Here is a 12,127-nt window from a genome sequence, read left to right as displayed (position 1 = left end):
TTGTAAACATTTACACAGTAGTGTTCATGTGTTAATAAGCCCAATTAACAATACATTCAGTCAATTCAATTTGAAAATATGTTCTATCAAATCTAAGTCGAAAAGACCAATAATTTATAAACTTGAAATATGCCTTTCCAATTCCTTAATTTTGATTATCAATCTGGAGCTGGGATTTAGGCCGTTTATTTTTGTTAAAGCAGATTCAAGTATCAAGCATAAGGTATTTTTGACTGATTTTGCTAACTTATGAGGCAATAAACCTCACCTCTTGTGAGCGGCCCGGCCCTTCGAATATTTTTCTGTATGTGGCCCTCTGTGAAAAAAGTTTGGACACCCCTGAGTTAGAGAGATGTTTTTGTAAAGCTCTCAAGGATGCTACCAAGCTTCAAAATGTGACATAAGTAGTAGTCTAAAATGCTGTTTATCCGCAGATTGGACTAAATCACTCGGTCCAGCCGTGCAGTGACTTCGGCTCTGGCCTTCATCAGCAGCTGTGCCAACCCCGTCCTCTACACCAGTGGTTCTCAACTGGTGGGTCGCGGAGCCGTTTCGAGTGGGTCGCAGATGTGTGAGTGAAGACATTTTTAAAAAAATATATATTTATTTTCTTTTTTTTTAAAGTCAAACTTTTATTTTGAAGGCCCGATTTTATGATGCTGTGCATGCAGTAGGCGTTGGACTGGAAGTACCGCAGACCATAAACGGTTTTGAAAACTTCTGTCACGTAGTGATCATCTTCACAATAAAACGTCTTCTGGCCAATCAGAATCAAGATTGTTGCCGGTGTTGTGTCAAATTATGCACCCCCGTCGTGAAATGCACCCCTTAACACGGGAACGTGCATTTTAACGTATAGTTCGCTAATTTATATTGTCTTTTTGATGGTTGGGTTGTCGAATCCTGGATTTTGCATTCATTCGTCACTTATTTTTCAGTTAATTTTTTATTTAATATATGTTTTTATTTAATTGTGACGTCCTGTCTGTATACTTGTGCTTTACAATGTATTGTTTATTTTTACATCAAGTGCTTGAGGGTGGGATTAATAAAAACATTTTTATTTTGGGGGGTGCTTTTTATGAACAGCCTGGTTGCCACGATATGCACCCCTTGCTATCTCTGACAATAAACGTGTCACATACATGAAACTTGCTTCATTTATTGGTACTAGTCCTACAACTATACCCTCCAAAGTGCTTGAGGGTGGGATTAATAGAAGCATCTTTTTTCGGGGGGTGCTTTTTACGACAGGCTAGGGGGTGCATTTCACGATGGGGGTGCATAATTTGACACAACACCGGAAGTCCCCACGGAGAATAACTTTGCGGTAGAACTATTCTTTATGCATCCATGGGTACAACTTCAGATACAAATGAACACATAATGAAATATGACCCCCGGTTTGATGATTGACAGGTCACAGAACAATGGGGGCTATCTACCCTTACCCACAATTTAAAGTAATTCACACAGACTATCTCCTCTTTACTCTTCTCTCTGAGAGGAGCAGCAAGCTGTCAGAACAAAGTGAAAAACAAATAATGGCATACAATATTATTAATATGTCGGGTAGCAATAGATTTATTTATTTTCTTCTCAAAGTGTACCAGAATTTATATGTTAGTATTTCTAAAAATCTCCTGGGGGACAATCCCCTGCTGGGGTTGGGTTTTCAGCATGTGTTCCTTTTTATGTTATACAGTTCAGCTTTGATTCCATCATCTCATTAAACCTTTTTTAAAAGCATACTTTGGTTCTGTGAAGGGATATAAGGGATATATGCACTGTACTTCACTTTTATTAATATTGTATGCTGAAAAGGGTATATATATTACAGCACGATTTTTTGTTGAATAGATTTGAGTGGTTAAAAATGTCAGGTCGCGATCTTTTGACAAAGGAAAAAGTGGGTCCCGAGGCCTGACCAGTTGAGAACCACTCAAGAAGAACGGCTTCGCCTTCATGGCTCGGCTCTTTGAGGGGACGTCGTTGGACCAAACAGGAACGAAAAAGACCAAAGAGACTGTGGGACTCAGTACTGTGGAGTCTGCGAACGACTCGGGAACTTTACAAAATGGGAGAGCTTGAATGATTGCTCCCCTTTAAGAGAAACTATGTAAATAATACAAGTGTGGAGATATTGGTTTAAGCAGCTTTAGCCAAACTAAAAACACTGGCTGAGAGCTGTCAACTATTTTTGTTGCAGATAATTGTGTTCAAATTTTGATTTAATTAAGTAATTGGTGTCAAGACAGGACTTTAACTCTGTACAATAAATCACCTCTGGCTGGAAGAAAACTCTCTGCTCCATAGTTTCTCTTGAAATAAAACCACGTTGTACATTTTACACATATATAATCTGTTCAATATTTAATATTTAACATTAATATTCCATACGCCATATATATAATCTTTCTTTATTTTTCCTGCTTATTTCGAATGTATTGTAAAATGCCTTGTCCCCGTATGTTGCTGTAACAAAACAAATAACCCAAATTGGGATCAATAAAGTACCATCTTATCTTATCTTATTTGCATGTGGAATGTCACTAACAAATGAGAGCATCATATGGCTTGTCATATTAAATCCTTTATCTCGGTGGTACCCAGGAAGGTCTATGATGGTGTTACTCGGAGAGCCCAATATCATTTGAGGTGGTACTCCGTGTAAAAAGTTTGAGAACCACTGGCCATCTCACTTGCTCTATGTCACTCATACACTTTGATGAATAACCATGTGCAAACATTGAAACTACACCCAGGGGTTGGCAATCTTTACAATCAAAAGAGCCATTTTTGTCCAGAGCCTCAAAAGATATTTTTGCCTTATAAGGGGAAAAGCCTATTAAGTTTGATTTCTTAAAAGTACGGAGAATTGGGCTCACAGTATTGATAAGTGAACATTGAATTGTTAAAAAAGTAACTGTTATTAATTTCCATATTACTATTATTTATATATTCGTATATTTTGCCAAAGCAACAGGGAGTCACTGGAGAGAGGCGAAAGAGCCGCAAGAGGCAGGGCACTGACCACCCATATGCATTGCCTGCTTGCCCCGAGGCTGTAAAGGCCTAACTCAACAGAGCCTCAGCGAGTTTGAGGAAACTGCAGCGGGAGAAGACCAATGCCTTGGCGAGAGAAAGGAGGGCCAAGAAAAACATGCGGGCTGTTCTGGAGGAACTGAAGGAGAAAAATCTCATAAACGAAGAGCTGAAAAGCTTGAATGCTACTCAGGTCAAATAAAAAAATATTGCATTGAATATTTTATGTTCTTTGTTAGACTTCCTAGTTACAATTAAAAGGAGTCATACTAAATCACTTTTGCTAATTGAATTTCAGATCTTCCCGTTCACCTCCTGTCGAGGCAGGGTGTAGAGTACACCAAGGCCCAGAGAGATGTTGCTCTTACGCTCCATCTGCATGGTCCAAAGGCATATCACTACCTGAGAGAGACTCTGCATATTCACCTCCCACATCCCAGTCCATTGCAAAGGTATTCTTCACTATCTACAAATAACCCGTCGGACGAGCCCCCATTTGTTATGACCTGGCTCAAAAGGCCACAACAAAGATAAATATCTGCAGGGCACCAGACCCAGGTGCCCTGAGTTACTGCAATCAAGGCGGCTGGATGCAGCACAGCCATACCCTCTCAAGATGAACCCACAGGGGCATCACTGTGTGTGTGTGTGTGTGTGTGTGTGTGTGTGTGTGTGTGTGTGTTGTGTGTGTGTGTGTGTGTGTGTGTGTGTGTGTGTGTGTGTGTGTGTGTGTATGTGTGTGTGTGTGTGTGTGTGTGTGTAGGGCACTAGCCAGCGTCCAGCCACAATAGCGTGTGTGTGTGTGTGTGTGTTTAGGGCACTAGCCAGCGTCCAGCCACAATAGCGTGTGTGTTTGTGCGTGTGTGTGTGTGTGTGTGTGTTTAGGGCACTAGCCAGCGTCCAGCCACAATAGCGTGTGTGTTGAACTTAATCACTTTCCAGGCACAGCCAGTTGGAGGTCCTTAACGGGTTTCAGCTCCTCCATCAACAAATAAAAATAAGTTAGATTTCGGTTACCCAGCTGTTGGTATGAAATGACCTCCAAGGCATAACTGGAAAAGACAGACAAGTCAATACATGGATTGACAGAATGCTAAATTGGAAAGTCTAAATGGCTATAATGTGAGTGTTGGCTATACCGACAGTGGTTGTCGGCAGGGCAGCCTAAGAAGAGGCTGGAGTTTTCCTGCTAAAAGTGCCTTTGCTTCCTCCGTCCAAAATGCAAAACCGCTGTCCATGCCTTTGAAATAATCAAGTATGATACTTTCAACATAGTGTCATCATGAAGAAGAACAACTATTTCCCTGTTAAAAAAATGTATCTTACCCTTCAATGCAGAACCTCTCCATTAGCTGCAAACACCACCACTTGCGTATGGATGGCACTTCACTCTATAATACACATGTAATGTCGGTGAATTTTAATCCAACTTCTGTGTTTCTACCAAAGTTACATGAATTAAAACGTACTTCCAAGAAGTCAAATGGAGCGCCAGTGCGTACTGTGAAATACAGAGGAAAGGTATTGTGACGACCCCTCCCCCCTTCTGCCTGTCTGTGCTCCCTGCCTTGCTGTCCTCTGGCAGGTACTGGGAGTGTCATCCTGTTTGTGCCCGCCCATCTAGAGGCGGAGCCTCAATAAGGCATAAAGGCTTGCCCAGCTGGAAGGTTCATTCTCTGATTCTGATCTTGGCCTGCTGCAGCAACCTCAGCCTTCCATCTGTGTTTGGTTTGATGCACCATCCAACATGCCTACAGCACACTTCCACACATCCACACACTGCTGACACTACTGACAGTCTTATTCTTACATACACAATTACTCGGAGGTATTTTATGTTAAACTGTTAAATAAACACAGAGGCCTCACTCTTTGTTTCCAGCCTTAAAGGGAAATGGAAACACTTTTTAAACTGCTTTCCATGCGACAATATTCCCATTAGGAAATGTATTTATCTAGTCTATTTCCAATGTAAACGATCGAGATACGCGAATTTATTTTTTGAAATACGTGCCTAATGACCATGAGCGCTTCCATTGCTCCGGGACTTTCCCAGTGACGTCACTGAGTGGGTACGGCTTCCTGGGCCAAAGCTCAATAACAAACAACATGGCGTGCAATGCACCAGTAGTTTACATTAAAAGAAAACGGTCGTCGTCAGGAGTTTATTGTATTGCCCCAGGCTGCACAAATGGATTTTATACGAAGAAGGAAGAAGTACATTTCCATAGGCTGCCACTAACGGATGAGAAGCTGCTCAAAGCATGGGTTATTTCCATGAAACGGTCCGATCCGCCGCTGAATCAGTACGCACGTGTGTGCAGCGAACACTTTAAAAATGACGATTATGTCCACAAAATGAGGTTTGCTGAGTCTGGTTCAATACAAAACATCGGATTTGAAGCCAGGATCTGTTCCCACAATATTCGATTTCTCAACGTATGCAGTCGGGAACACCGACCGTCCCAGCACGTCGGCCGCGCAAGACAATGACAGTGTCAACAAATGTGAAGTTCGAGCCACCAAACTAGTTGCTTCAGCTGCCGAGAGAGAGGTAAATATTGCAGCACTACCAGATTACTAGCTCACACATGTATTTACTGACACAGTATGACCTTATTAATTAACGCAATCGCGTCCAAACTAAATGGTAGCTATTATTATGACGTACAATGGAGAATTGGGGGTGTTTCTATAGCTCAACTAATTAAACTGGCATACAAACAGCCCTAAAAAGGCTAGTATTTCTGGACTAGGCGTTCAATGGATGGTATTGCCAAGATGTATGAGGTGTTGGAAAATAATACAAAATATATGTCAACTGACCACTGGTACATGTGGTAGCCTGGTAGGAGTATACTTCATCAAAATGAATGCCCATCCTTAGCCCTGCTTGAGTATTTTCTGAACATGTGCTTAATAATAACACAATCCTTTATAAATAATATATTTTGCTCTGAGTAATAACAGTTTGAGAGTTTGCTTAAATAGTCTTCAAAAACAAATATGTTCCTATTTTTTTTCCAATGGCCGAGATACACATAGGTCTACATAATTATAGGGCATCTCCATGGAGCTCAGGCTGATTGTTTGCTCTCTGATGGGCTGTGGTGGCTCGATCACGGTCTTTTAATTCTTAGGTTTCTATGAACAGTTTCTTTATTTTACCATTATGGAATAATCACATTGGTAAATAGTGGCGATGGGGTTTTTCCGGCCAACTTATCATAGTCATGATTTTGAATATTTCTAGTTCACCTTAACCTGTAACATATTTATATTGTTTTGTTTCAGGTCAAACGAGCTGTCCATACTGCTGCAGGATTGTTGTCCTGTCAGACAGAAGATACATCCTGCATAGGTGCTGATGATGCAAGTGATGATTCCCAGGTACTGGAGGCCCACACAACTAAACGTGGGCAGTCAGTGACTGTGGCCACACAGACGGAACCACTGGAACCATGCCCGTGTAAAACTGTGACTATGGTGAGTGTGCAGACTGGGACCGATGACATCAACAACAGTCAGTTGCTCAGTCATGATCATCCATATTGCGTCAGCAGGGACATTGCTGGTGGATCCGCCACACTGGCACCTGCAGATGCAATGGCCAAAGCACCACCGAGTCCAACACCTGATGTGTCAATGCCTGAAGAAGATGCTTCCAGCTCTGGGGAGAGCATTCCAGGGACTGAGCCTTCTTCGTCGGACTACAGCCCTACTGAAGATGACATTATACAGAATGACAGCGAAGACAGCGAGGATGATGGAGAACATTCAGTGGATGGCGGAGAAGATCCAGTGTCAGACAAAAAATATCTGGTATCCCATGCACAACTGATGAAGCTGTTTTGTGTATGCAACTTTGCCGGATGCGGAAAATGTGTAATCAGAAGGCCGTACTGTTCAGCCAAAGGCTTTGGACTGACAGTGAAAACTGACTGCATAGATGGCCATGAGTTTGTGTGGACTTCTCAACCCCTCTTAAATGGCACAATGTCCTGCAACCTGTTAGTGCCAGCCGCGATGTTCCGGACTGGAAATGCTTATGGCCCATTTTCTGAGATATGCCAGTGTCTGGGCCTGGAATCACTCTCGACAAGACACTGCTATAACATCCAGAGAGTGTATGTGCTGCCGGAAGTTACCAGTGTCTGGAACTTGCACAATGAGGCAGTGATGGCAGCAACTGGCAATCAGGTTGTCACTGTGTCAGGCGATGGGCGATGTGACAGCCCTGGTCATTGTGCTACGTTTGGAACGTACACCATGCTTGATATCAACTCAAGGCTCATCATTGCCCAGCAGACAGTGAAGGTGACAGAGGTAAAAAATAGCTACTGGTTGGAGCCTGTTGGACTTGAAAGATGTATTTCCAAACTACAGGTATTCTATTGTTAGTTTGTTTATTTCACAGGTCAATAGTACATGTAGTATTGCTACAATATATTGTATAATCTTTTGTCTAATTTTAAATAACGATTGTCAATTTGGAATAGAAAGGTTGTGATGTCTAGCTGTCTGCCTTTGCCATTGTATGTATGGGATCTCTGCTGATAGCCAAAGATATATAATGTATGTAAATTTGTTACATGATATGCTAGAGAGGCCATGATTTCGGACAAACATTGTCACATGAAAATATAGAAATCCACCTAAATTGTTAAGTCTTAAATTCCATGTTGCAAAAATGAATCCTACAATTGACCAAATTGTGATTTACATGAGAAAATTGCCTGGCCCTCTAAGTTTGACTTGGGACACGGGGGGGGGGGGGGGGGGGGGGGGCTATCAAACCCGTAGTGATAGAAATTGAAGATGTTGGCTTTATTAAATTAAATTTATGGTAAATATCTTTTCAGGATCACAATGTGACAATTTCCATACTAGCCACAGACTGCCACCCTGCAGTGCAGAGATGCTACGTGAGGACCACAAGACCATCAAGCATGAGTTTGACTTGTGGCACATTGTGAAAGGTGTGAAGAAGCGGATGCTGCAGAGCAGGAATACCGAGCTGAGGAGTGGGTGCGCATGGTATCCAACCATCTTTGGTACTGTGTGTGTACATGTGATGGTGACGCTTACTGCTGAAGGAGAAATGGACGTCCATCCTCCATCATATCATCAATGTTCACGAGTGGCTGTCGGCAGAGAAGATGCTGAAGTGTGACACGAGCCTTATTCTAAGAGCCCCACAGGTAAGAGGATGGGAGTTCCCGACCTTGGTTGGAGCGTTCATCCGAGGCCTTTGGCACTCTACAGAAAGTGGTCATGGACAAGAGACTGTTGAAAAAACTAGATAAGGTATTGTCTTAATTGCCCTTCTTCATTTATATATTCTGGCCTTATAAATTCACCACAAAGCAGTATATTTATCTAAAGAGAATATATTCAACGGATGTAGCCCCTGAACAACAGTAAAATATGAAATTGAAAATATGTAATAAAAAAAAAAATACAAAACACATGTATAATTCATATCAGAATATCCACCAACCATGGGTGATATTCAATAGTGATGTTTGAGAATTTCATGTCTGGCATCTCTCGACTCAATAGTTTCGCAATCTGGGACAATTAAGTAATAACAAAAATGCTAAATAATGCTGACATTCATGACCCACTCTGTTCAATTGCAGGTTACAGAAGGGATCCATACTGGCGAGCTGGAGAGCATCCATTCTTTGTATACAAAGTACGTTCCAAAGCGCAAGAAGTTCACGGAGGAGAGCTTTCAGGGCACGCCTTCGCCTCGCTGCATTGGATCACAACCACAACATCGACCGTGAGCAGGCACAGACCAAGAAGGGGGCACTGCAGTTCAAACTGCAGTACTCGAAGCCTGCTGGAGAGGATATGTGGTGAAGGCACCAAAAAGCTACAACTTCCGAAGAGAAATCATGGTAGGGGTAGTCGAGAGGTGTTTATCAGCATCGTCCATGAGGTCCGAACTTGCAGAACACCGTCATACACATGCAGAGAAGGAGAAAAGGGACACTTGGTGCGCATAAAGGCCTGGTAAAAATCATCGAAGGAGGATGCTGTGGCACATCACCTAAGTCGATTTGTGAACAAGTAATGTCGGTCTCTATGTGTCTGTCGTATATATGAAGTCAGCCTGTGGGGCTCAATGTGTCTGTGGTGTATGAAAGCTTAGTCAACCTGTGGGGCTCTGTGGCAATAAATAAAGGACGTCTATGGCTGAAGTAATATATGCTGGTAGTATTTGTATATTATTATTATTTGAAGGGTAAAAACATAGTTTGGTTCAGGAAAATGGTCTTTATTACTTTATGAACATCGAGCACTGTAAAACATTTGTACAATCTAGTGAGATACATGTATATGCTTGATAATATAAGTTGTAAATACTGTTCTGATATATCACAAACATTGTATGAATGGTTCCATTATCAAAGTAGAATTTTCTTCGCTAGCCTAAATGTCACGATTTCACTGTCAAAGATTTGCCTTCCATGCATGGAATCATTGGTCACATCAGACTTTTTCTGACTCTGGAGGAATGTGAGGGGAGTTGTCAGGGGACTCTACCCGCATTATGATGCACTATTTTCGGATACTTTTGGCCCGTTTTCATGGTTCTCCAAAAAGTTAACTCAGACTTTTTCTGACTCTGGAGGAATGTGAGGGGAGTTGTCAGGGGACTCTACCCGCATTATGATGCACTATTTTCGGATTACTTTTGGCCCGTTTTCATGGTTCTCCAAAAGTTAACTCAGACTTTTTCTGACTCTGGAGGAATGTGAGGGGAGTTGTCAGGGGACTCTACCCGCATTATGATGCACTATTTTTGGATACTTTTTATATTTCACCCCTTTTGTCTGGTTCTTTTTCTTTTTCTTTTTCTTTCTGTTTTGGCCCGTTTCACCCGGTTCCTTCTACCGGGGGCACTGCCCGGTCCTGGGTGACCCCCGACGGCCTTTGTCCAGCCGTCCCCCCCCCCCCCCCCAACTCGACCGTACATTAACGGATTTTGTAAATTTTTGCTGCGTTCCTCTCACCTCACTGATCAAATGGCAAACGCAACCCGCCATCGGAGGGCCTCGTGCCGGTGCTTTGGCGGTCGGTTCCTCCGAACTGCGGGTTCTTCTCCTCTGACCTCACTGATCGAATGGCAAACGCGACCCGCCATCGGAGGGTCTTCTCCCCCGGTCCACGTGCCGGTGCTCTGGCTGTCGGTTCCTCCGAACTGCGGATTCGACTCTGATGGCCGGGAGGGTGTGCTGCGTGGGGGTAACCCTGCATGTCTCTTACCTCCCAGGCCGGACCAATATGAAGCCGTTTCCAAGACGAACCGTCTGACTCAGGGGACCACCACGGGTTCCGCAGCGGGGTGGAAGTTCAACCTCCCCACTTCGCCGCAGAGTGCCAGGCAAAACATCAGTTTCTCTAATCCTCCACTGTTGCATAGCGGCCTTAGTCGGCTGCGGCATTCAGCAATTGGCCTTGCTCCGGGCACCAGTTCCCTCAGGGACCACGGCTCGGTGGCTTCACATGATATAGGGTCGACCCTACTTCATCACAGGCTACCTGTTTGATCCTGCGTAACAACTACATATGCTTGCCTGCAAAGACGGAACTGCCTGGTCCTGCCCTGGTGTTCCTCTACGGCTAGTGTCCAGCCGTCAGCTGTGGTATCAGCAAATTTGACCCGCCATCGGAGGGCCTCCTCCCCGGGTCCACGTGCCGGTGCTTGGCGGTCGGAAGAATTATATTTTGCAGGACATGACGGAGCTCAGGAGTCTGCACTTTGAAGCTCCTGGAGCGGACAAAGATATGTGTATTTGCCTGAATGATGGAAATAAACAAAGAATGATATTTTACAGGACATGACGGAGATAGGTGTATTTTCACAGCTTTTTGGAAATACACCAAATGTGAAATTGCAGGGCAATACGGAGCTCATTTAACGACATGGAGTACCAGTGGCACTAAGGGGCACTAAGATCTTACCCGGTTGTCCTTATGTGTTTAATCAGAGTGAGAGTGCTTAAGTCTGGGTACACATATTTGCCAGGCGCACCCACCCGTGGAAAGACGAAATATGACAAAACAGTTAAAGTTTGAACCTCCAGCACAGGGGGGGTGCCGTGAAGAAGGCCGAATATGGATGCTGGTGGGCGGACGGTAACGCACCGCAAAATCCATCCCCCTTTTAGGATTACCAGGGGCATGAGGTTCTGTAGGGTGTGATCATCTGGGTTTAGTCCGTGGGGGAGTGCTTCAGTCCGGGGGCCCGGGGGTCTCACGGTGTGCGAGGTTATAGAAGTATGCATGTTAGGGAGACATGCTGGAGCTGCTTAGTCCGTCCTTTGGGGCTCTGTGAGGGGCTACAAATAGGTGGTTTTCCCGGTCTATTTCATGGAAGTCTGACATAGCCTGTTTGCCCATGTCAGGGAGACATGCTGGAGCTGCTTAGTCCGTCCTTTGGGGCTCTGTGAGGGGCCAGAAATAGGTTGGCTGATGACACATGAGAACTGCACTCAAATCACTTTGTGCTTTTTCAACGGTTTAAAATAGTTTTTCACTTTTAAAAACAGCTTTCTGCCCTGGAAATGATTTCTAATCATTATTACCGTTATATGGGGGGCTGCAGGAACACTTTCCCCGCCTTTCAAACACTTATTCCTGGGTAGGAAAGCCATGTGCATCACCCTGGATCTCTGCCTGTGTGACTGTCAGTGGCGCCTCCAGAAATGTTTCATAGGGGTGGCCAAATGGGGCCACTGAAAATCTTGGGGTGGCCCACCAAAACCAAGAATTTAATTCTTGTAAAAGTATAGACTAGATGAAAACAATGGCAAAGACAATCACCTACTGATATACTTTGGTTTCTTATTTTACATTTTCTGATACTATTCATCTGAAGTGAATATAATACGGATAGTTAACATTTTACTTCAAACAACATTTAAAAGAACCTTGTTTTGTGTTATGTATACATGTGTTGGTGATTTATTGTTTTGTTTTTTATATGCTAGTTGTTCTTTCCTGTTAAAAAGACAAATACAGCTTAATTTAAATAAGTTCCTTTATTGTAAGGCACAAAATGTTCAGC

This window comes from Gymnodraco acuticeps, unplaced genomic scaffold, assembly GCF_902827175.1.
Source record: "Gymnodraco acuticeps unplaced genomic scaffold, fGymAcu1.1, whole genome shotgun sequence".
Classification (NCBI taxonomy): domain Eukaryota; kingdom Metazoa; phylum Chordata; class Actinopteri; order Perciformes; family Bathydraconidae; genus Gymnodraco; species Gymnodraco acuticeps.
The sequence above is the reverse complement of the archived record's forward strand: the minus strand, read 5'-3'. Positions refer to the sequence as shown.